Source organism: Parasteatoda tepidariorum, chromosome 6 (genome assembly GCF_043381705.1).
Source record: "Parasteatoda tepidariorum isolate YZ-2023 chromosome 6, CAS_Ptep_4.0, whole genome shotgun sequence".
Classification (NCBI taxonomy): domain Eukaryota; kingdom Metazoa; phylum Arthropoda; class Arachnida; order Araneae; family Theridiidae; genus Parasteatoda; species Parasteatoda tepidariorum.
In genome coordinates, this window is record NC_092209.1 from 84,025,520 (window position 1) to 84,053,285 (window position 27,766).

General features: G+C 30.7%; 1 protein-coding gene across 3 annotated transcripts in view; it reads right to left on the minus strand.

Annotated features, from left to right (window-relative positions):
* Nucleotides 1-27,766, minus strand: part of LOC107443134 (A-kinase anchor protein 13) — a 269,899-nt gene that overhangs the window by 173,801 nt on the left and 68,332 nt on the right. For all 3 annotated transcript variants that reach the window (XM_071181668.1, XM_071181667.1, XM_071181666.1), the window contains exon 2: nt 12,281-12,301. The gene's annotated coding sequence lies outside the window, so the exon portion shown is untranslated. The remainder of the gene's footprint in view (nt 1-12,280; nt 12,302-27,766) is intronic.

Genomic DNA, 27,766 nt, shown 5'->3' on the forward strand with positions numbered 1-27,766 from the left:
AAAGCACTCTATTACTCCTGGTTTTATTCTATAATTAATTATGGTGCGATAATATATGGCGGTGAATATAAAACTAATTTACTTCCCTTAATCTCAGTTAAGAATAAATGCTTCAAGATTATTAATTCTCTAAATATAAATAATTCAAGTGTAACTACTACCAATATCTATAAAAGAATTAATCTATTACCATTTCGCCATAATGAATTTTTTCGTATTTTACTTTATTTACACAACAGTAAATTAATATGCAAATTAAAAACTAATGTATCTGCAAGGAGACCAACTGAAATATATGAGATTCCCCTCTTTACAAAAGAAATTTCACGAAAACAGTTTTATTACTTAGCACCTAAATTATATAATAAATTACCATTTCAGTTGCAAAATATCCAAATATATTCTTTTTTTAAGCGTGCTTTATTACAATTTGTTATGAACATTGACGAATTAGATCTCTATTTTTCACTTTGATGGAAGCATTCGATTTTTTATACCAGTCTTCTACCAATCCAAATGAATTTCTTATGTTACCTTTGTTATTTTTTTATATAGTTTCGTATATTTTTTTGTCTATTATTACAGTGTTCAACAATATATGATGTATTACGATGAGCAAAATAATTTATAATTGTAATATCCCCCCACTTTTTTTTTTCTTCTTAATTTCTATTTTAAATTTATTGTATTACCTTTCTTTGTCGCCTGGACAGGAGTTTCCTCTTGGCGACGAATATATATTCTTTGTATTTATGCGTTTGTTTTTGTTCCTAATAAAGTTTCTGTTTGTTAAAAATAAAGTGTAAGGTTAACCATGTTTTGAGTTTTATCCCTTATTTGTCTAAATTTGTGTGAAATAGCACCGTTTGTAATTTATTAGGTAGCATTATAGCAAGCTTATGGAGTCCTCCGAATTAATTTGTTGTTCGTTTTGTTGAAAATTAGATTGAAAAAAAAAGGCATTATATGAAAACACAACAAGTATAATAATATTGGATGGTGAGTTTTTTCAAACTAAGGCGTAAAAATCAGTCGGAAGTTGTAACCCGGAAGTCTTACGACGAATTTTAACCCCTAGCTCCATCTGCGCTTAGCTTTAGTAGACAATCAACCATCCATACCAAGGCTTGCTAGTGAAAACGCAGTACTTTTTGGTATGCGCCTTATCAAGCATGGAAAATTAAAGGTAGAATTTTCAACATATTTTACTTTTTAACTATCGAAAAGTAAAAATGCTGTAGAAGTAAGAAGAAAAAAAATATTCAATGTGTATTGAGAAGATGTATTAGTAGTAAGTGCCAAAACTGGTGGATATAAAATTTCAGTAGCGCAAAATTCCTATTAAGATGATCCACGCCAATTTAATCTGATTAAAATGCTATAATTGCATTAATTGATGAAAACCGACGAAAAACAAATCTTGAGATAGTTGATAAAATAAATAGCCATAGATGGCGCCACTGGAAAACAAGAACAATGGCATCTCTTGCCCAAATGGCTTACAACAGCAACAACCTCAACACCGAAAGTGGTGGCAACTATACTCCAAAATTTTTTACAGTGAGTTAAAGAAGATGCATATTTGAGACAAATTATCTAAACTATTGGTTTGAAACTTAATTCGCCAGTCATAATTCTGAAACATATTTTATTACCGGTGTTGACAAGCTGACTCAATTTTTGGGTTTACGACAATTAGTGCTTAACTCTATAGTCTCGTAATTTTCCACACAACTCATAAGACATGGGAACTCTTGGATCGAGCATTAAAAATAACTCGCCTCCATAGTGAACTTTTTGATGAAATGAAACTAACCAGCATTTGCATTACATGGAGAGAGAAATCAAGAAAAGTTAGCCCGTAGACAAGGAGATACTAATCATGATCTTATCACTTATGATAATTTACGTCAGCACTGTAGCCAGTGCGAGTAGAGTGGAATCGTTTCTACCAGCCGTCGCTGAGATTCGAACCTTAGCCACCTTATGGGAAGGTTTCTCTATACTTTGAGCCACCGAGGTAACATAAAGGGCGCTACGGAAAGATACGATACATATATTTTGAACCTTTGTCAAACATAGAGTAAAGAAAATATATATATATATATATAAGTGGTCAAACATTATAGAGATCGATTAAATTAACCACATTAGTGATACGTGTAACGCATACCTAAATAACTAGAGTGCTCAAATCTCTAATTCGCACAATAATTTTAATTGAGACAAATTTGTAGATTGTATCAATTTCGTGTAATTAATTTCAAACTACGAAAATTCTTTGCCGTCAAAAGAGTCAAATTATCAGTCAAAAGTAAGACAACCTACATTTTTATCAGGCCTGAAAAAATTATTTTCCCCCTTTTAAATTTAGTAGAAGAGAAAAACGTAAATTTAAAACTTTTTATTACATCGTATAATTTACTACGTAATGTTTAATGTCATAATAGAGAAAGCTTTCTTCAAAGGACAGAAAAGTCCTTGACGCCGTCCTAAACTAATTACTCCATTCTCTCCTGTGTCACAACAAGCCAAGCCTGCTTAATTGGCGATCTTAGATATCGTTGGCGTTAAGCTCTTAAATCCCGATCTCCGAAACAATCACCCTCTGTGATATTTACTCCACTGTTTGGCTTTAAGAGAATCCCTCTTAAATGGTGGAAGTTAAAATGATGGGCTTAGTTTCACAGAGCCATTCAATTACTTTGAAGAGCACTCGATAAAATAGTGTGATCATGCGTCGGAATTACTTTTTTATTAATGAGTGAATGCTGATATTTCAGTGTCTTAGGAAAATAATCCGTAGAAATAAAGGTGTCATAAGTCGGAGTGACTTAAACCCTTTATGAGACTTTTCACAAAACTTCGTCAATTTTTAAAGGTTTATGGAAAGCTATTTACCCTTAATTAATGAAGATAGCTTCCAAACAAATTATTCAATGATTTACTTTAAAAAGTTAACAAAAATTTGGAGATCAAATTATTTAATCTTGAAGGCTAAAATCAATATTTTTAATTCAATGGTAAGGAGTGTACTATTATATAAGTCAGAACCACGGGAACTAACATTCGCCTTCCAATGAGGTAAACCGGGTTCGAATCCCAGCGATGGCTGGTCGATACGAATTCCGCATCCGGCTCGCACCGATCACAGGGCTGACGTAAAATATCCTCAGTAATAGACGGATCATGGGTTAGAATCCCTTTGCCGTCAGGTTACCCAATTCTGAGTTTACGACATAACATTGTAATTTTGAACCCAACCAAGAAGACAAGGGGAGTTTCTGATTCAAGCATGCGACAAACTAATCTTTGTGAATGACAAAAATTTGGTTATTTATAAGTAAAGAAGTTCAAGTTTAAGTCAATTGCTTAGATTGGGCATAAGGTGCTTTTCGGTTAGCCGAACGCAAGCAAAAAGTCGTTAAGAAATGTTGACCTCCCTCAATTTTATTTTTTAAATTTATTTTTTATTTTAATTACTTTTTTAAAACACTGATCAAAAGGGACGTTCAGAAAAAAAAAACGTAAAATAAAATCAAGTTGAATTTCCTTGCAACCGGCAAAACGAAAAAAAAACCCAAGTGAAATTATAAAAGTCGCAACTAACTTCGCACCACAAAATTGGTCTTGGAAAATCAAATTAATTTTAAGTTCACAAAATTAAATGAATTTGTTTTCATAAATGAATCTTAATCCAAAAATTATTTTAACATAACATTACCAGAAAAAAAATGGCCTTATGGAAGGCTGATATTTGTTTTCCTTTTTTATTTATTTATTTTTTAAATTTTAATTATTTTTGGGTAACATCCGAAGAAATAAATGCAAAAATACTTTTGTTTTTACCCCTGAATAACTTTTTTTAAGAACTGTAGGACACTATAACGTTAACACCATACTTCATCACTGCTTATTAAATATATTTTTCTCTTAAAAAGCGTTTTGCTATAAATTATGCAACTCCCTTATATGAATTGATGAAATAAGGATTCGAAAATGAATAACCATTCATCCCGAGATCATCGTATTTCATAATGTCAGAAAAACTCGATGATCAACATAAACGTAAAAGCATTGGAGTACTACGTCACCAAATTAGTATTCCTAAAGTCACCTGAAACTTCATGTTTATTTTGTTTTTAAAACGTGATTTAGTTTTAAATTTATTAATACATTACTAAGTTTTGATTATTAAAACGTTACCAATTTCCATTTAAAAATCTATGAAACATAAGTATTAGGCAACAGTTAATTTAACCTCTCTTATTTGAATTTCTGACCCCCCCCCCATGGAAAAACCATATCTAAGCGCTTGCTCTGCGGTAGTTTATTTTTGTAAAGAGTATTTTTGCAAACATTTTTATTTCTTTATTTATTAATCATACTAAATAATTTAAAATCAGTTGTGATTTAAGTAAAAAAATTATGTATATATTGATAAGGAAAACTAATGGAGAATATTGCTAATTTGTTTAGGAGAAACTAAATATTTCATCCTACTATTGATATGCCAATAACATTAAAATAAAAAAATAAACATTGTACTAAAGAGCAAAATTAATAAAGAAACGATACTAATTTACTTAGATGAAGGGTAGAAAATACCATACTATGATTGATGCCAATGCTTAATTAATTTTGGTAATATTTTCTAACTGAAAAAACTAGGCACTATAAAGCTAAATTAATTGAGAAATAGTTCTAAATTGGTTAGGAGAAACATAAAAATTCGCCATGCTATCATTGACACCGATTTAACTAATTAATTTGGTAATAGGCACTAATTGAGAAAAACTAAAAAGCAAAAGCTATGTACTAAAAAGCAATATTAATATGGCAGTAATAGTAAAAATGGTACTAATTCGTTTATGAGAAAGGTTAAAATATCGATACGGTATTGCTGACGCCAATGATGCTTAAGTAATTTCGCTTATATTCTTAATTATGATTTAAAATAACAGACTCTAAATTTTTACAACCGCAATTTTAGACAGGTTTTAAATCTTTACTTTGCATTTCTGTAAAAGAAACACCAAAAGTTATTAATTATTGAACTTGGAACAAATCCAAATATTCGAAACACATTTCTCAAGAAAAATATTTCTTCGAGAACTTGCCCTGAATACTTAAACGTGCCAAAACGGGAAGTCTATACCATAACGTCCGCAAATACGGTATCTTTTTCTTTTTTTTAAAAAAAAGAAAAGAAACATGTGTGGTTGTGAAAGCCAATAAAAACTTGATACGATAAAAGCAAACGTGAAAACTTTTAAACATATCATCCTGTTATAAATAGCCGAAAATTCCTAATTGGATTCGAAGATCATAATATCATATAGGAAAAGTAAATTTCACGATAAACATTCGCAACACATACGGGACACGGATATTTAGAAAACGTAAATATCAGTTTATGCTTTTATTTGTCCATAGATAGAGAGAATGCCATAGTGCGAAAAAATGAAAGATTTATTACCCTGAATTACTTTTGTTCCAATTTTCGCATTTCTCAGTGCTAATCTACGGTTCAAAGGATGATTTCAAATTAATTAATATATTAATTAATAACTGCATATGACACTTTAAGTTAGACACAAAACTAATTGAAGTTATACTTCTTATGCGACTTCCAACAAGGTTGCGTTAAGCATTTAACGCTACATTTTTATTGGCCGGGAAATCACGTGGTAGGATCCAGTTTTCCCTCATTCATTTCCATATTGTTTTGGTTCTCACTAGCATAAAAATAAGTATTTTTTTTCTATAAATATTTTTTAGTTTGTTTTGATACACATATAATTTAATAGGATAGTATTTTTTATTTTCAAACTTAGTGGATAACAATTGTAAAAAATGAGTGAAAACAATCCCACGGACAATGAGACGGATTTAAGGTTATGTCAAGGTACCTCTCTTGTGAATATCAATTGATTGTTAGGTTTTCTCTTTTGAAATTACATTATGACGCATTCACATACATTATTAATACAAATACATTTTCCATGGCGAGACGATGAGGCAATCACAAGCACTTCCACTGTTTCAAGAGGTCGGCGAGGGAAAAATGCACAATATTACAGTGATTACAGAACACGGAAGCGAGCGGAGCAGGAAAAAGAGTCGTTGAATAGAACTAGTGATCCTTCTACGACTGCTGATTCTTCNCTGGTTCAAGAGGTCCAAGAGGGAAAAATTCACAATATTACAGTGATTACAGAACACGGAAGCGAGCGGAGCAGGAAAAAGAGTCGTTGAATAGAACTAGTGATCCTTCTACGACTGCTGATTCTTCTACTATTAGCGTCGCAGGTTACGAAGTTTAACTTCTTCCTCGCGGAGGGACTCCACGCACTATTTTTTTATTATTTAGAAATTAGACACGAAAACGTATTTTTTCTGAATAAATATATAATCCCCCCTCACCCGAAGAATTTAAATTTTTGAGCATCAAAATGTGTGGGGTAGCCGCTTTCTCCAAAATAAGATTCCATCAATTTAGTCAGGAGTGCGGACAGAGGTTTGGATCCTTAAAGTTATTTTCAGTTATCACGTATTTCTCCATATCTTGGCAACTTTTTAAATAATTCGAAAAGTTTTGCACACAAATATAAAACTAATTTGTAAAAAAAGTAATTGAATGTATAAAATAATTTTTAATAATAAATTACTATTATTTGCCAAACACTGGTTACTGTACTAGACTACGGGATCTAGGGTTGTGAGTTCGAATCCCACCGCTAGCACGAATGTAACTTTCTCTCTCCGTGTGTGCTCTTCTGTGTGATTGTGTAAATGTAATCTGTTCTATAAACAGGTTTGTGGTTGTATGACGTTGACGACGCTACTCCACTGCCTTTGGTTTAGCCACAGTGCCCACTGACTAACGATAAAAGAGTAGCAATTCTGGTCTCAGGCCAATTGGTAATAGACCCAAATACTCGCCATTAAAAAAATATTATTTTTATTGCTTTTTGAATTAATGCGCTAAAAGGTACCTAACAATTCGAAAGAATTGTAAGGTACATAAACTTTAAAACCATTTTAAACAAAGTAAAAATACAGAATTTAAACGTTATCGGTCGAATGGATTGTTAGAAGAAAAAAAAAACGTTTTTTTAAAATATTTTTTTCAAGAACTATAGAGTGATATCTTTTCCTTTTCAAATATTTTTTTTTGCTGAAGTTTTGGGATCTATACATTTGGATTTTCTTTGGATATTCATGTCTTTTATTCTCTATTCTTCTATGTGAGAACATTACCAAAAAGCAAAACAAAAGCAAAGAAAAATGTTTAAAAAAAAACTTATAATTTCATATTTTCGAACGATTATCTTATTGCTTTACTGAAAACGCTATAAAAATTAACGCGGTGAAAATTTACTAAAACGCAAAGCTATTATATAACCATGGCAAGTAGGCGCGGGTATTTTATAGCTGTCGTTGAACAAACGATCCCATTTTTGAGTTTACGACTACTAATGTTTAACTACGTAGCCTTGTAATTTTGAATCCAATCCAGAAGACAAGAAAACTTCTGGATCAAGTGTTGAGAGAAATTTGCCTTCGTGGAGGACTTTTTGATGGAATTAACCCGAATTTGCGTTACATGAAGAGGAAGACCACGAGAGCCTCCCACGTTTAGCCTCACGGCTAACCCATGATCCGTCTACCACTGAGAATATTTAACGTCAGCACTGTGGTGGGTGCAAGCCGGATGCGGAATTCGTATCGACCGGCCATCGCCAGGATTCGAACCTGGTTAACCTCATTGGAAGGCGAATGGTCTATCCTCTGTGCGATCGCGGCTCTAGGCGCTGTTGTCGGAAGAATTCACTTTTCCATAGGTGGGGAATATTAAAACGTGTGAAATATGAGAGCAGTTCTTTTGGCGAGAATTCCAAACTGGCCTATAATTCCAATTTTTTTGATTTTTTTGAACGATAGAAATTTAGATTTTTTAAAAAAAAATCTTTTCTTTCCTACAATACGTCAAATAAGGTATTTAAATTCCCTTTCCCCAGATTCTCCTTTCTATTCCTTTTACCTCAATCTCTGGAATAAACTTTACCGGTTCGGTTTACGCTCACTTTGTACATGACGATGGGGGACCTATACAATCTTTTAGTAAAAATAATTCAATTGCCTGCAGCAACTCGGGAAGAAGTGAAGTGATCATGCCTAACCATGTGATTTAAATCCGATTTAATTGGATACATGTAAGTGACGTCACGGGTGATGAGAATATGATTGGTTTCTGAATCGACAAATGCCATGATTTACCGACTATGACGTCCGTTGCAGGTATCCAATTACGAGGTTTGTTTGTATTTTATGACTTTGTATTTAAATATCGTATGCATAGAATGGTTTTCTAAATATTTTAAAATTTATATCCTTGGTTGTATTTCATATTTTTACAACTAACGCAACTATATATCAATTTCGTATTGTCAATAAATTCTATTAATTTGAACGTTTAGTTATAGTTTATTTATCTGCAAAAGAAGCTACGTTTTGACATAAATATCACACAAAGAGAAATAAAAAAGAATCTTATAATACTGTGAAAAAGTTCATCTCAACTCTTCTGGTTTTTCTGGCAAACGATCGTTAACGCTTGGCAGTAGCTTCAAATTCCGAAACTGCGTGATTCCACGCCTATCATTTAACTTAATGATTCGAAAAGGAATAGTAGAAATAATTTGATGGATATTCTAGAATTGCCAGGAAAGGGGGACACGGATTTGGTTTCGCTTTCAGATTAGTTAGAATTGTTGGCTGTTCTATAAAAAGAATGGAACTAAAATAAAAAGGGAAATATTCCTTTCGGTGGTAGAACTATAATCACAATTATCTAAAGCAAATATAAAAGTAAATATTTTATTATATAATATAATACATTTAGAGTTGCATTAATTTTAAGTAAAAAGAATTGATATAGTGGTATATACGTTACCACTAAAGTTCAAAGATGTAAATGTGCACATTACCTAGCTAAAGTGTGTGTTAAATATAAGGTAATGCTTCAAAGTGCGGAATCAAGAGTTTTTCGTAATTTACCTATGTAATATGTGCATTTACATTTTCCTTATCGTTCAAGTTCATAAGTTTGTTTCTCTCATAGTATCATCGAATTTGCTAATTGTGTGATTGTGTTTATTAACTTCACTCTTTACATATTGAAGGATAAATAAATGTCATTGTGTTAATTTTCTTAATTTTTTTAAATATTTTAATCAGTTTGCTTTTTTTTGGATTATATTTCTAAAAATGATTCATGATTAATTCTAACAAGTAATGTGTTAATTGCTTGATTGAAGTAACTTGACTTTTAGATAATGAAAAATCAAGAAAGAACATTATGTTAACACACTGAGAAAAAAAAACAGATAAAATTACCGTACTGTATTGTAATGATATTTCTTTTAAAAAAAATATAATTCTACTAACAAAAACCAAATTATAAGGTATTTGAACCATTCATTTAATAATTTTCTTCTTCGTATGGTAACGCTTTACCAAAAATTATAGTTTTCAAAATTATAGTTCTTATTCCCACCTATTCAGTAAGTTTAATCGAATAAATCGTTTTTACGCCATTCCCTGAGGTATCATGATAAAANAAATTTTATCACATGATATAAAATCATATTTTGTAATTAATTTTAACAAAATCATTACCCAAGTGCTTTGGTAAAATTTACCAAGCTTTTTGTTGTCTTCGTAGAGCCAGAAATGCGGTAAATTTTACCATATTCTAGTAGTTTTAACCATACTTTTTTCTCAGAGCAGAAACGTTGTTGTTGTTCCAGAAATGATCTTATTTTAACTATAACGAGTGCTTAGTAGCTGAGGGCAGATTATCTAGGTAGTTTATGATTAAAATTAATAAACTCTTAAAGAATTGAAAAGTATCATAGCAGAAGCATTGTTGTTGTTCCAGAAATGATCTTATTTTAACAATAACGAGTGCTTAGTAGCTAAGGGCAGATTGTCTAGGTAGTTTATGATCAAAACTAATAAACTCTTAAATTATTGAAAAATATCATCCCTGATATTTAAAGAAGTACCTTCCGCAACAAATGCATTTATTGTTAACATTTAATAACAGCTATGTGACTTAACTAGATTCTGTGCAGAATATCTTACAGAAAATTATATAAATGGTCCGAGGAATTATCAGTACATAATAGAGATTGTTAGAATATTATACGCGATCGCTGTTATTTGTAACAATTTGAATGCGATTAACATTAATTAGTAATTATTCAACTAGTTCATGAGCTCATTTATGGTGCAGACATTTCCAATTTAATGATGTCATAATGCGGATTATGATCTGCATTTATGTGAAATCGAAATTATAGACTTGCAATACACAGAAATCCGTTTTATGTTTTTTCTTTTTCAAATGAGTTTCCAATTACTTAGCGATTATAACTCACCTTTTCTAAGTTTCTTTTATGTTTCTATAATATTTTTGTCTTCTTTAAAAAGGTTACCCAATTATTTAAGAACAGTAAATCATCTTTCAAGAAGTCTCTCATATGCTTCCGAAATATTTTTATTATTTCAAACATAGGTTTCTAAATTTTTAAAAATTGTGAGATCCATTTTTTAGAAACTATTTTTATGTATCCAAAATATTTTTCTACTTTTTATAGGGTTCCGAACTTGATTACTGTTACTCTATTTTTCGGTTTCTTTCCTATGCTTCCAAAAATATTTTTATTCTTATCTTATAGGGTTTTCAAAATTTTTAAATATTGATACTCGCTTTTAGATGCGGCTTTTATGTTTTCGAAATAATTTTACTAACGAAGGTTACTAATGGGTACAAGGGTAATCTTACTAACGAGAATAACTAAGAGGTACGAGAGTAATCTTGTTTACTAGGGAACAACTAAAGAGTACGAGGGTAATCTTATTCACGAGGTGAACTAAAAGGTACGAGAGTAATCTTACTAACGAGTGTAACTTAGGGTACGAAGGTAATATTACTAACGAGCGTAACTAATGGGTACAAGGGTAATCTTACTAACGAGAATAACTAAGAGGTTCGAGAGTAATCTTGTTTACTAGGGATCAACTAAAGGGTACGAGGGTAATTTTATTCACGAAGTGAACTAAAAGATACGAGGGTAATCTTACTAACGAGTGTAACTAAGGTTACGAAAGTAATCTTACTAACGAGGGTAACTAATGGGTACAAGGGTAATCTTACTAACGAGAATAACTAAGAGGTTCGAGAGTAATCTTGTTTACTGGGGATCAACTAAAGGGTACGAGGGTAATCTTACTAACGAGTGTAACTTAGGGTACGAAGGTAATCTTACTAACGAGGGTAACTAAGGGGTACGAAGGTGATTTTACTAACGAAGGTTACTAAGGGGTACAAGGGTAATCTTACGAACGAGAAATATTTAGGGGTACGAGAGTAATCTTGTTTACTAAGGTATAACTAAAGGGTGCGAGGGTAATCTTACTAACGATAATAACTACGGGTACGAGTGTTATCTTACTCATGAGGTAAACTAAAAGGTACGAGGGTAATCTTACTAACTAGGGTAACTAAGAGGTACGAAGGTGATTTTACTAACGAAGGTTACTAAGGGGTACAAGGGTAATCTTACGAATGAGAAATATTTAGGGGTACGAGAGTAATCTTGTTTACTAGGGTATAACTAAAGGGTGCGAGGGTAATCTTACTAAGGATAGTAACTAAGGGTACGAGTGTTATCTTACTCATGAGGCAAACTAAAAGGTACGAGGGTAATCTTACTAACGAGGGTAACAAAGGGGTACAAGGATAATCTTACTAACGAGAATAACTAAGAGCTACGAGAGTAATCTTGTTTACGAGGGAACAAATAAAGAGTACGAGGGTAATCTTATTCACGAGGTTAACGATAAGGTACGAGGAGGATCTTATTAGCAAGAGTAATTAAGAGTACGAGGGTAATCTTACTAACGAGAGTAACCAAGGCGAACGAGAGTAATCTTGTTTACTAGGGTACAGCTAAAGACTCACTAGGGTAACTATGGGTACGAGGGTAACCTTACTAAAGTGAGGATAACTAAACTAAACAGTTCTAACCAAAATATATTAAGGCATGGTATTGAATCTTATCTTCGTTATCTTATCTACATTCTTTTAGTGCTCAGTTTTTTGCCTTGAAAATCAAGGTTACAATAAACATAAGCAACAAAAATACGTAAAAAAAAAATAGTCTTAACTACAAAGCATGTTCATAACAATTAAAAGAAAATAACTTACCCCTAAAGCGTATGGTTGAATCTGAAATAAAAAAAAATATAAATGAATTTATACAGTTGAAATAATAGTTAGTAAAAATAAAAATTATTTTCGAAGAATGTTCTTTAAAATGTGTTCAGTAATTTTTTTTAATACAAGAAAAAATCACGTATAGATTATCATCATAATAATCAATACTCTAACGAAAGTTAAAGTACTATTAAATTGAAAATAATTAAAAGTTATTTTTTTCTTCTTTTTCCAAAGAGTTGTAAAAAGAGCCAAATAAATGCATGCATTCGAAAATAAAAGGCAAAAGGAATTTTTTACACAAATTGATAAAAATATTAATGAGTGCTAATTAGGTTTTTTAATTTTTTTCCCATCCATTTTAGTTAGATCTGAAAAGTAATCGATAATCATTTTCTAAATTTAAATAAAAAAAAGTCTTTTTTTTATCAATAGATCTGTAGGAATTACTCGGAATTAAAATAAAAAGATGAATTTTAATGTTCCCTTAAACTCATTAATTCTTGCACTAATCCCTTAGTTAAAGAATTAAAAACGTTTTATTTTCGTTAAGCATTAGAATTGTGCTTAACTATTACAAGAAATAGCGAATATTTAATTATGCTTTCATTATTGTTGTAAATAATGATTTAAAATAATTGGATTGACATTTTTCGAGACACAAATTTTTTAAAGGGTGAGAGTTTTTTTCATTAATTTTTTTTATTAAACTATCTGAATATCCCTGGTAAAAAAATAACAATCAACTAATCAATACTGAAAGACATATGCCAACGCAACTAGAAAACATAACATCTATAAGTTTTTTTAATATTTATTATTATTTTTTTGGTCTAGTCGGTGGCTTTATGTTATTAGATTAAGTAAAACACATTTTTAGTAGTTCAGCCCATGAAATAAAATATAAACTGTACACCGATCTTAATCTTTTTTTTTCTTTTATAAAAGCATAGGAAGGTTGCACCATTAATGGGCATTTTTAAACCTCTCAAATGTAGGTCAAGGTAGCTTTTTACCGTAACAAAACTGTTTACCGTATTTTATGACATACGTCTAGCCATTTTATACAGCCAACCAAATTTGAAAAGGTAACATAAAATAAATGAACTTTAATTAATGCAAATAAGCCATTTATCTATTTATATAAGGAGGAACTTGAAACAACATGCATTAGTCGTGCAAGAAAACCAAGTTGTAAAGAAAAAATGGCGCCGTAAACAAGAGCGTCCAGTTCTCAAAGTCAAAGTTTTGTGTCTTTTACCAAATTTCGGTGCAGTCAGTTGCACCATGGAAGTATTTCTCGATCAAACTTCACAATTTATGGCGTAATTTAAATAAAGTGATCTTTCATTTAAATAAACTTTGGTATGGTATTATGAAACTTAGCACCAAATACTGGTTAAAGATGTACCTTTTTTTTTTTTACAGAGTCATAAAAAAAAAATTCTAAAGCTTTTGCGTTCTTTTAGAAGTGGAAAATGTATCGAATGCCTCTCTTTTTTATTTTTGGAAAAAAGTTCCTAAATGCAACAGTATAATTTATGTATTGCGGAAGTCCATGAATTGCATTTGAAGTGACAGCCGTATAAATACGCAACTTTATTAGATTCTCTCCTTCAGTTTTGGAGTTGCGATGTTTAACATCCCTAAACGCATAAAATGTGAGAAACATTGACTGAAAATTCATGAATAATTCACTGTTTCTTCATGAATTCTACTTCGCAACGCGTCAAAAGGCGAAAGAGATGAAATTTGTCACCAACCGACATAATTTAATAAATTAAAACTACGCTCTTTTAAGAACGCTGTGAAGTTTAGTTTTTTAACTGAGTTGGTAGGAAATTCGAACAAAGTAGTTATAGTTAGGTTTTTTAAAAAAAGCTTTTTCGTCGAATATTAATAAGATTTTTATCGAGTAATATGTTATTTTTATAACATTTGTTAGATAGAATAGAGCACTTGATAATTGGATACCTGTAAGCGACTAAGAATTTGAACCTACTGCCAAGCGCTAACGATCGTCTGCTAGAAAAAGCCAAAAGAACTGAGACGAACTTTTTCACAGAATTATAAGGTTCTTTTTTATTTTCCTTTGTGCAACCAAAACGTCGCTACTTTAGTAGATAAATAAACTATAACTAAATTTTTAAATTAAAAAAAATTAGTGAGAATAAGAAATTGATATACTGTTGCGTTAGTTGTAAAAATTTGGAATATACAATCAAGGATATAAATTTTAAAATATTTTGAAAACCAATCTATGCAGACGATATTTAAATGCAAAGTCATAAAATACAAACAAACCCGGTAATTGGATACCTACAAGTGACATCATCCTAGGTAAATTGAGGCATTTATCGATTCAGAAGCCAATCAGGTTCGCAAACACGCGTGATGGCGCTTACAGGTATCCAATTAAATCTGATTTAAATCACATGGTTAGGCACAATCATTTTATCGAGTACCCGATAAATTGAAGAAAAAAAATTGATTTACAATTGAATTTTCCGGTACTTTGCTGGTAAGTATTAACTGTAATTATCGGTTATAAGTAAAGTGACCAAATGTTCTCAAATCTTGAGTACGATCTATGAATTTGGAAGACAAAAACTTTTAATCTCTTTGAGGACAGAATTGTCTTCAAATCTTAATAACTCTCGAGTAACTCTCATTTTTTTCGAAAACATGTCATCGTTTCGATGTGCAGTGAAACATCGAAATATGAATTTTTTTTTTTCAGAAATGCTTATGTTTTATTAAACAAGATAATTTTGACATACTGAGAATACTATCGAAAAGCAAAAAAGTACCATGCTAAAACTAACTTATGGAAACTCCATACCCGTCTGAAAAAAATCTCAGCTAGAAATAAGCTAATAAACATGAGCTACTTAATTTTACAACAAACAGAGAATATCATATGATACATCAAAGCTGTTTAGTAGTGATATTAAGTTTGATGAAGATGGCCCTGTATCTGATAGTAGTTATTTTTTTAAATAATAAAACTTTTTTGCACATATAAATTAATATTTTCATAAATATATGGGTGTCCCTGAATCATAAGATATTTCGTGGACGCTCCGCTAATATGTCCTCAAATCACGGTTTAAAACACCTAGTTATAGGGATCATGAAGCAAAGTTCGCCAACATATGAGAACAATGCCAGATTCAGGTTTACTCACGCCACCAGCAATCAATAATTTACAAATTAAACGTCGTGTTTAATTATCGTCGTGATTAATTTATAATCGTCGTGTTAAATATCGTTAATGTTAAATGCACATCGGACACGAAAATATCACGATTATTGGTGATAATTATTATCGAATATTATGATATCACAATCATTTTCTATTACCTAACACATAAAACTGATAAAATCACGAATTCAGTACGACAATCATTGAATACAGCCTTATTGTGAGTGTTGATACAACAGAATTGATATAACAAACCAGATACAGATTGTTGATACAACAAACAGAATGGTCAGTGTACCTGAATTTTCATGAGTACAGATATTCTTGACTGTTATACCAATTAACCTTAGAATAGGATACATAGTGTGGTTATCTCGATCCTGATTGGTTGTTGAAAAGAGGCATTTGCTTACGTTAGCAACTGTTCTTTGCATTCCATTTCGGGTAAGCCAAACCGGTCAAGTGTCAATTCTCTTAAGTGACTCATTCTATATTCTTTCACAAAGATTCCTTCAAAAAAATTCTTTCACTATACATTTCTTACTTTCTTTCTTACTATAGACAAGCACAAAATCATGTATAAAATAAACAAGCTAATTATGTATCGAAGTTGCCAGATACACAAAGCAAAAATATATCACCATTAAAACAAAAGGCATAAGCAAATAATAAATCTAAGTAAGTAAAAGACGCAGACGAGAAAGAATTATAATTCAACAGATTTGATGCGCTATACGGCTTTGTATTTAATTAACTTCGCGCTAATTAACATTCCAACATAGTGGAAAAACTTAGCTCAACTTTAACAAGCCATTTTGCTTATAAACGATCAGCTGGCGCTGAAATCGTACGTCACATGTGTAGGTTTTCGTGATCTTTTTCTTCTTGAAGGGCTTGTACCCAATTGTTTAACCAATGAGTACAGATATTCTTATTTGTAAGAATGAACTTCGTCCAACTTAAAGCTTTCTGCTTGCTACTTGTAACTAAAGAAGAAGTGAAGTGATGATGCTAACCCATGTGATTTAAATCAGATTAAATTGGATACCTCTAAGCGACGTCATGCGTGTGTTTCGAATCTGATTGGCTTCTGAATCGACAAATGCTACGAATTACCTATTATGACGTCATTTGAAGGTATCCAATTATAAAAATGGAGCAGAATATGAATATGCAGATAAAACACAACATTTTTGTAAAAATAAAAAGCTAAATGAAAATCTAATTTATAATATTTAAACAAATTGCACAAATGCTGAATTATTTAGGCTCTTAAAAATTTAATTCTTCATTTTTTTATTGAAACATCTATGAAGTTTTCAATAGTTTCAATGATCACACTCACAAAATTATCGAAATATTAGATATTAATTTATTTCAATTGTTTTCATCAAGGCGAATAAACGTCGTCAACTTTTTGATCTCTCAAAAACTTAAATAATATTCTAATTTTTGCAAGTACGTATTTATTTTTACAAAAAAAAAAAAAAAAAAAAAAAGAAAANAAAAAAAAAAAAAAAAAACTGAATTCCTTACAGAAAGATAATTTATGTAGTATAAAATTAAATCTTTAATTTTAAAATTTAAGAAACAGGAATCGCATTTTGTTTTCTTCTTTTTGGCGGAAGATCTTTGGAAAAGCATCTTGAAAAGAAAACTTTTCTTCCATACTTATTCTAATATTCCACGGCTGATTTTGACTAAAATTTAAATCTTCATTATTTGATTAAAGGATCAAAGAAGTTTCCAAAACGTGAGAAATTAATTAAAAATGAGCCTCATCCTGTAAGAAAATTTTCCTTAGAACAAAATAATGAAAGAACTTTAAAAAATTGATATTAAACACAAGGAACTCCTAACTGCTAATGACGTCACCAGGAAAAAAGAAATCTTAAAATTAATGACTTGAATCTTGAATGAAAAAGAGGGATAATTATTAGGAGCCAATATACAATATCCGTCAGGCTCTCAGAGATAAAAATAATTGTTGAGAAGATCATAATTAATGATATTACGATGATAGGGTAGATTACTTTTTAATTACCATCTAAAATTTAAAGTTTTTATTTAATTTAACGATCAGAAAATTATAACTTCTTTAACTATTTCTGACAAGTAATACTCTACATAATTAATATAAAGGTATTTTATGTATTTTACTTTTTACTTATTTATATTTTGATACAAGGGTTATGAAGTTAGATCTATGAAAATTGCTTTTAAACGGATTCTATGCTAGATTGCTTTTAAACGGATTCTATACTAGATTGCTTTTAAACGGATTCTATACTAGCTTGATTTTAAACGGATTCTATACTAGATTGCTTTTAAACGGATTCTATAATAGATTGCTTTCAAACGGATTCTATACTGGATTGCTTTTAAACGGATTCTTTACTAGATTGCTTTTAAACGGATTCTATAATAGATTGCTTTTAAACGGATTCTATACCAGATTGCTTTTATACGGATTCTACACTAGATTGCTTTTAAACGGATTCTATTCTAGAAAATTCAAACTATATTTTGCAAAAGACTTTGAACAGTGGTTCCCAAACGGTGTTCTTTGAGGGGGCTGGAAACCCTGGGCCCCACGGAATGATTACAGGGATTCCAAAAATTATAAAATTTTGTCAACCAGTAATAATTATTACTTGATTAAAAACTTCATTAGCTACAAAAACATACGAAGCGGAAGAAAAAAAACTGCCGACATGTTGCCAGACGGGACGGAGAAAAAACAAAAGTGATTGGAAATATAAAACGCAAAGTTGACAACGAAAAAATGGGAAATGAAAGTGAGAAATAAAACTAGAAAATCCACAGTAGCCGAGAAGGGAAAAGAAGATGATTTGTTTTAAATAGATGATTAATAAATGGTACATGCTTATAACTGAACTTAATTATATGTACTTGCTTTATTACAATCATGCAAAATTATACATGTCCGGTTAGCAGAATTTGCTCTGGTGATCTGCAACAGTCTCTTCATAAATGTGAATTTATCTCCGACTCAACACTGTCTGTCAGAAATTATTAATGTAAAAACGCTACTTTAGCAAAATTTGTAAACATAAATCCTTTAAAGAATATGTACGACCTCGAAAATCCGGACTTCTGAAATCCGGAAATCTCTAAAATCCGGACTCATACGTCCAGTTCGTCAGAAAAAATTTTCAAAAGAAAAAATTAAAAAATAATCGCTTAGAATAAAAATTTTAATGCAAAACCACAACTCTTCTCCAACAATGAAGCAGTAGATGAAGAGGTAGAGGTGGGGTGTGAATGAAAGCTCATAGCTGATAAGGAAATTCCAGTCATTCTTATCAGCTCTGTATGGATAACAAAGAATATAAAGGGAAATCCCCTCCTCCTGAAGGGGAATCCCACAACTCTTTTGCAACAATGAAGCAGTAGATGAAGAGGTAGAGGTGGGGAATGAATGAAAGCTCATAGCTGATAAGGAAATTCCAGTCATTCTTATCAGCTCTGAATAGATAACAAAGAATATAAAGGGAAATCCTCTCCTCCTGAAGGGGAATCCCACAACTCTTTTGCAACAATGAAGAGGTAGAGGTGGGAAATGAATGAAAGCTCATAGCTGATAAGGAAATTTCAGTCATTCTTATCAGCTCTGTATGGATAACAAAGAATATAAAGGGGAATCCCCCTCCTCCTGAAGGAGAATCACCTCAGAAGGAGGAGTTCTTCCATCTCCTTGTTTTTCCCCCTTGTGATGAAAGAAAACTGGTTCTTTCTTAACCTTGAAGCTTAGGAAGCGGGGACAAGTACTTTCATCTCCCAACAAAAAAAGGATTAGTATCAGCTGGTACAGTCTAGTCTAGAAGCATCTGTTTCGGTTATAAGTTGAAATTCAGCTCGCGTTGTAAGCCTATATTTTTAGTTTTAATTTCTAATGTTATGTTATCTAAACGATCGATTGCGGGGGAAAATGACGAAAGTTTGATTTTTAATGTCTTTTATTTATTATTTAAAGAGTATATTTATGTTAAAATTGACGTCGGAGGTCTACACACGCGTGATTAATCGCGAAATCGGCCTGGCGAATTCGAAACTTCGATAATTCTATCAATTCAAGTAAGGTATCTAAAATCCGGAAATTTCGGAAATCCGGACCTTCCAAACCCCCCAGCAGTCCGGATTTTCGAGGTTGCACTGTATATATAATATCTTTGTATTATTTAAATTGATTTTGAATTAAAAAAGTGATACTTTAAAAAAATGTAATGTATCCGTATGCAGTGAAAGTACGTAATCAAGCAGCAAAAAAAAAATTCTATACAATTTGTCTCAAACAATATTCTCTTGATAAATGTTCTTAGAAATTTACATTTTATTTTATAACTGTTGTTGAAAAGCCGACCCAATTTTTGGGTTTACAATCACTAATGTTCAACTACGTAGCCTTGTAATTTTGAACCCAATCCAGAAGACAAGAGAACTCTTAGATCAAGTATTTGGAGAAATTTGCCTTAGTGGAGACTTTTTGATGGAACTCACCCTAATTTGCGTTACATGGAGAGGAAAACCACGAAAAACTTCCCAAGGTTAGTTTGACGGCAAGGGGACTTCAACCCATGACCCATCTATCACGGAGGATATTTTACGTCTGCACTGTAGTAGGTGCAAGCCAGATGTAGATTTCGTATCGACCGGTAATCGCTGGGGTTTGAACCCGATGCACCTCTTTGGAAGGCAAACGCTCTTCATTGTCTATCGTGGTTACAGTCTGCAATATGGCAACCTACTCCAACTTTAAGCGACTATGCACCGGCGATTCTGTGTAAAAAAATAAGTTACTACGCTTTATCAAGTACATGGCGGTGAGCTGGTATGATATGCGCTTAGAAAAACTATTCCAGAACTTACAAATATTCATCCCATAAGATAGCGATATTGCAAGGAAACAAAGTTCCACCATTAAATCAGGTAAGTATTATGTGCTATGAATTGGTTCCGGTATTGAATTAGAAAAACAAAAAATCGGTGTAAAGAATTAAAATGAAATACCGGGCTTTGACACGAGTCATTATCTACCATGCAGTTAAAAATCTTAACCGTAATTGTTCACAAATCGAGTTCTTTTTATTAAGTTAAAAAATTCATGAAATAAATATCTATATTTCGATTAATTGATCTACTCATTATTTCATACAGATCTTCATTTTCTACATCATAATAGAAAACGATTTTTTTTTTATCCTTATCTTCGAATGATATTAATTATTAATTAAGAAAAAAAAAGATCTTTCAACTTGGAGAAATCTTTTCATCGAGATCTTTTGAAAAGAATTTTTAAAAAAATTAAAATTAAAAGACATATTTGATATTTAAATCCTTCTCTTCTAAACAGCTTTTGTTTGTGGCTAGAAGTAAAAAGAAAGTTTGAAAAGAACACTTATCTTTTTTTATTTATTTCGCCGAAAAAGTATGTTAATTACGACGTTAAAATACAAAACTGTTCAGAGTTATTGTGAAAATATTAAAAGATGAAATGAATGAAGTGATAGTTGTAAAGGATTAATTTTTACCCAATGAGTTTAAGGATTAGTTTTTAATTAACTCTGTCATTATTTATTGATTAGAAACTAAGTTTTCTTTTATAATAAATGTTATCAGTGCTATATTTTTTATTATTTTTTTATGGTTAAAAAATGCAGTTTTTGCTTTATTAATAGTATACTAATATTCCAAAATAATCGTACACTACTTAAGTAATAATTTGAGATAACCTTACAAAGTGAATCAAAACGGATTTTTTATGTTTAACTAATTATTTAACATTACTTAAATTATTTCTTTAGACAACCTAACAAAATGACTAATTATAGATGACTAACTGTAGTGTTGCTCATTTAGAAAGAGAAATACCCTTGTTTTTGGAGCCACGTAAGACAGAAACGTGATTAAAACAATTAATTTCATTTGAAATTGTATTTCAAAGAGTTTTTTTTAAAATAACGCATTATTAAAATCAACTATTTTTTTTTTGTGTGAAAAATCAACATTTTGCTCTTAAATAATTTTTTTAAAAATAATCTGTTGAAAAATCGAATAAATTTTTTTAAAAAAGAAAAAAAAAAACTGTGGCGTAACTACCACTACAAATATTAAATAACAAATCAATAGTATATAAGACATGTTAACTTGTATCCATCTTGAGGTATCCTTTGATAGATGAATGTTGAAATAGTCCAAGAGTTATGATTCTCAACACCTTTTTAAACTATGTTAAAAGTAAGAAAATCATTCAATATTGTTTCGTAAAACGAGATATATTAAATTCATTTTCAAAGGTCGTTGGCGAAATTCTGGTTTTTGATTCTCATCTATTGACGCCTATGAAAAACATAAGCCATGATTCGCTTACCTTTTTCACTTTCTTGATTGATAAAAATGAAATTATATTCGCATTTATAGTAAATTTAAAAATCGCATATTTTAAATAAAACTTTTATTTTTTGTAGCTTTATGTGAGCAGTAATTGAAACTTGGATTGGCAATATATTTTGCTTTTATTACGTAAGAAACAATTCAATTATAATTTGTATCGTCCTACAACATAGAGCTCTAGAGATGATTTAAAAACCTAAATCATTAATTTATCGGATTTCGTAATGACGATATATTCTCCCCTGTAGTAATAGTATGGCAAAAAATTCTGCTTGTACCTGACAGATAACGATTGTAATTTATACTGTCATTAGGATACAGTGATTGAGAACAATTGTTAGTCGGAAAGCGTTCAGAAACCTGACAGACTATAAATTCAATATATCAATGAAATGACGATAAATTATGATTTTACTAGTCAGGGAACAATTGAAATTTACAAGGAAATCAGGGATAAAGATCTAGATAAGATTTGAGCTCTATAGTTTGTCAGAAAGTTGTCAGAAATCTGATTGACGATAAACTATTCTACCGGAATAAAAGAGAGAATAAATTCTGCCATTAGCTGGTGAGGAAACAATTAAAACTAGCATTGTATTCAGTCAAGGAGCTTTAAAAGAGATTTGAGTGTTCTAGCTCATAGGAAAGTAGTCTAAATTTCAATTGCAAAATTGCCCCGACCCAGAAGAAAATCCGAATATATTTATATTCGAAAATGTATTTAAAAAATTCTGATTATTTTAAGGTGCTAAGAGCCTTTAACTGTGTGAAACAATTATTTTTTGTAGAGTTAAATAGACACTTTGAATATCAAGCATTTTTGCCATCAAAAGAATTTGCGTCTAAAAAAAAAAGTATTTGATTTTTCGCAACTAAGTTGTTAGAGTAATGATTTTTAAACACGAAAAAATTGTGTTTATATTTGTTATGCTGTAAATAACTCATGCTTCAAATTTTCTTTTAAAAAAATAATAAGTATTTTTTTTTCTTCATGGAAGGCAATTTATTTAAAGAAACCACTAATTATTTTTGCTTCATTTATTTTCATTATACTTGTTTCTTAACATTTTTTTCATGTTTGTGATTTACAAAGGCATAAATATTATGAATTTTTACGGCTTGCTTATGCGGATATATTTTTTTACTTAATACGTTAAGAACAAATATTGATATTGGGAATATATTAATTCTAGTGTAAACCGAGATTTTTTGTAAACAAACTCTATTGCGTATTATATTTTAACTTTTAAAACAAGCAACACATGTTGTATAGAATTTTAAAGAAATTACTTTAATGAGTTATATACATGATTTCTTGGAGGAAAAAAACCTTCAGCAAGAAATGGGCGTTGCATTTTTTTTTTTCAAAAAAAAAAAAAAATTTAAAAAAATTAAAAAGCAAGAAAAACTAAGACTTCTTTTTTTAAAAAAACTATAAGTTTCTAAGGAGCAGCGATTGCTCAGGGTATGGAGCGTTTGCCTTCCAATGAGGCGAACCGGGTTCGAATCCGGCGATGGCTGGTCGATACGAATTCCGCATCCGGCTTGCACCGACCACAGTGCAGGCGTAAAATATCCTCCGTGATAGATGGGTCATGAGTTGAAGTCCCCTTGCCGTTAAACTAACCTTGGGAAGTTTTTCGTGGCTTTCCTCTCCATGTAACGCAGATGGGGGTGAGTTCCATCAAAAAGTCTCCACTAAGACAAATTTCTCCCGATACTTGATCCAAGAGTTCTCTTGTCTTCTGGATTGGGTTCAAAATTACTAGGCTACGGAGTTGAACATTAGTGATTGTAAGCCCAAAAATTGGGTCGGCTGTTCAACAACGGTTATAAAATAAAATATAAATTTCTAAGAACATTTATCAAGATAATATTGTTTGAGACAAAAAGTATAGAATTTTTTGTTGTTGCTTGATTACGTACTTTCACTGCATACGGATACTCAACATATTTTTTAAAGTATCACTTTTTTAAAATTCGAAATCAATTTAAATAATACAAAGATATTATATATATATTCTTTAAAGGCTTTATGTTTACAAATTTTGCTAAAGTAGCATTTTTGCAATAATAGTTTCTGACAGACAGTGTTGAATCGGAGATAAATTAAAATTTATGAAAAGAGTGTTGCAGATCACCAGAGCAAATTCTGCTAACCGGTCATGTTTAATTTCACATGATTGTAATAAAACAAGTACATATAATTAAATTCAGTTACATGCATGTACCATTTATTAATTCATCTATTTAAAGCAATTCACGTAAACACAGAATTGGGTCGGCTGTTCAGCTATGGTTATAAAATAAAATAAAATAGACGACGGAGGTTCCTGACTACTTTTATAACTCTCAACTTAAAACAAGAGACAAAATCAGAAGGTCCATTCAGAAAAGGTGGCGAGGAGTGTTAATTAAGAGCGTATTCCGTAATACGTCATACGTGACGTTTAACTTCTCAAAACATCACTTTTCTGCAACGATTTCAATGGGGCAGCATCACTTAAAAGACAACCAAATATTTTTTTTAATTAAAAAAATATTTTGTTGTAACGTGATTCAACTCTGTGATAAGGAGAAATACGAATTTCGATGCTTTTAAAGGACATAGCAGAAAGCTTGTATGACATGGACTTACAAAATCTGCCATAGCGCCTACAAAAATACAGGTAGAAAATAAGAAATTTGTTCAACTTTTATCTCTACACATCTGATTTAAAATATAAAAAATATTGCATTAGATCATGCGTCGCCAAACTTTTTTCATCATCGACCCCTATATAATTTTTCGAAATCTCCATCGACCCCCATAAAAGCAATTTTCCGTTAATTAAGATAAAACTCTATTAGATACTGTGTTTGTACATTTATTTTAAAATTTAAACATTTATTAAAGTAATAGTACATTGTGTAACAATAGTATCATGAAAAATATATTAATGTTGAAATTTAAATACCTTAATATTTTTTTAAATAATAAGTAATTATAAAGAAGTAGAAATAATGAGTAAAGTAACTACAGATTTTTTGCTTCTTAACCAATGAGATAGTTGTGCCTGGTGTTCTTTTGCAAGGTTCGCTATATTGGATTCAAAATTGGTCAATTTTAATCTTAAATCCCCTCGAAAACTCCACATTTAATTTATTTCTGTTCATAGAAAAGATTGAATTTACGTGACTGAAACCGGCTTCAACCATATAGGAACTAGGAAAAGCTAGCATAAAAAGGCTGAGCTATTTCATAAAGTTCTACATATTTTTGCATTATATTTATATTTGTTCAAAATTTACTTACTGTTAAATTTTCAAAAATCATCTTTGCTTCAAGATCCGATAATAATTCAGCAAATTCATCTTGCAGGTTGATGTCCAAGCTTTTGATGATACGTTTATTAATTTATGTTCCATAAAGAAACTGATATTAAGTGAAATATAAAAAAAAATCACAAATTTTACATACTCAATTAGATGTTTGGGATTTACGTATTAAGAACTGTTTTTTCTTCGACCCTCAATCAACCCTTCCGATTCGGATCGACCCCCATTCGACCCCTGGCTCAGATCGACCCCCACTTTTGTTAAATAGACCCCTGGGGGTCTATATAGACCACTTTGGCGACCTCNTATTAAAGTAATAGTACATTGTGTAACAATAGTTTTATGAAAAATATATTAATGTTGAAATTTAAATACCTTAATATTTATTAAATAATAAGTAATTATAAATAAGTAGAAATAATAAGTAAAGTAACTACAGATTTATTGCTTCTTAACCAATGAGATGAGTGTGCCTGGTGTTCTTTTGCAAGGTTCGCTATATTGGATTCAAAATTGGTCAATTTTAATTTGAAATTCCATCGTAACTCCACATTTAATTTATTTCTGAACTTATAGTTAAGATTGAATTTACGTGACTGAAACCGGCTTCAACTATATAGGAACTTGGAAAAGCTAGCATAAAAAGGCTGAGCTATTTCATAAAGTTCTACATATTTTTGCTTTATATTTATATTTGTTCAAAATTTACTTATTGTTAAATTTTCAACAAACGTCTTTGCTTCAAGCATAGACGTTTGCATAATAATTCAGCAAACTCATCTTGCAGGTTGATGTCCACACTTTTGATGATACGTTTATTAATTTATGTTCCATAAAGAAACTGATATTAAGTGAAATATAAAAAAAATTCACAAATTTTACATACTCAATTGGATGTTTGGGATGTACGTATTAAGAACTGTTTTTTCTTCGACCCTCAATCGACCCTTCCGATTCGGATCGACCCCCATTTGACCCCCTGGCTCAGATCGACCCCCACTTTTGTTAAATAGACCCCTGGGGGTCTATATAGACACGTTTGACGACCTCTGCATTAGATAAATGAGGCAGCTCATTTTAAGTACGCAAAAAATAATGAATCAAATTTACAACATAAAACTAAAAATTCATTGGCAAAAATGTTTTGTTGCATTTCTACAACCTTATGCAAAATGGTAAAATATTGATTGTTGTGAACATTGTGAAAAATGACATAAATATTCAAATATCAAAAATGTCAGTTCAATCAATTCAATTCATTCCTAAAAATTCCAAGGAATACTTTTTACGGAATACTTTCCAAAATTTGAATAGTATTCCTTAAACAAAAGTGAGTAACTTTGAAAACAAGTTGAACCCCATTTTAAAAAATCCCCTAAGAATTTCCATGCAATAAAAAAAATAGGTGAACAATATGCTTTAAGAGTAATGTTACAAAAGACTGACCGACATCAACTTTGAAAAATCTTTTGTGAAAATACATATCAAGAACGATTTTTGTCCATCTTTCGCAAAAATAACGATTGGATCTTCATCTGTTGCATTTTGGGGATTACTAAGGTTTGAAAAAATAAATAACGTGCAAAATCGGTTCTTTCCGAGAGTTACTACTCAGTGAAGATGAGCCGTGAAAAGGAATAGTTGAAAAAACTCTTCCTTTTCGCTTGCTAAATCCTTTTTTTCTTTGAATTTACTTTTAAAACGTTCTTTCCTTCCTGCTTTTCATATGTTTAAACGGGTTAAAATGCGTTTAAAACTAATCTTCATAATGGGTAAAATTATCAAATATAAACGGCGGATTTTTCAAATAATGTTTTCCTTAATTACATGAAACTGTTATTTTTAGTTATTTTAATACCCAGGTACACAAAGTTAAGCATACATTTACTTTCTCTTTTAATGCTGCTACTAAAACGAGAATTGAAAGTTTATCTCCTTTAACATATAAAACATTTTAAAAATTTAAATTAAATAAATTATTTCGACTATGTATTAAAAAATAATCTAAGACTTCATTTTAAGATCATTAATAAATAAATCTTACTTACGTAATTTTTTTTGTTGTCTTTTTTATTCTGAGACTTAACTATAATTCTTTTCGGCGGATTAGTGTTGCAATTAATAATTAGTCCCAACCGAAATAAAAAGTCATTAATTAATCCACCTAGAGTTTTTATTTTAAGAAAAGATCATGTTAAATTCAGTAGGCGGTGAAGGATTTAACGTTATTTGATTCACAGGAGACTTATGCTTTTTTTTTTTAGAATTTTAATCAGGTTCTCCAGTTAATTAGATACATTTCTTTAAAATAGAAAGTATTTTAATTAATATTTTACTTATTAAAGAATTAAAAACCATATACCGAATGACTTCGGGGATGGGATGCCAATGAAAAAAAAATAGTTCACTGTGAAGAAGATTTAAAATCTTCTTCCAAATCCAAGATTAAGTATAAATGGAGAGAAAAAAGCGAATAAAAATGAATTAAGATATAAGATATGTTTGTATATATATATATATATATATATATATATATATAT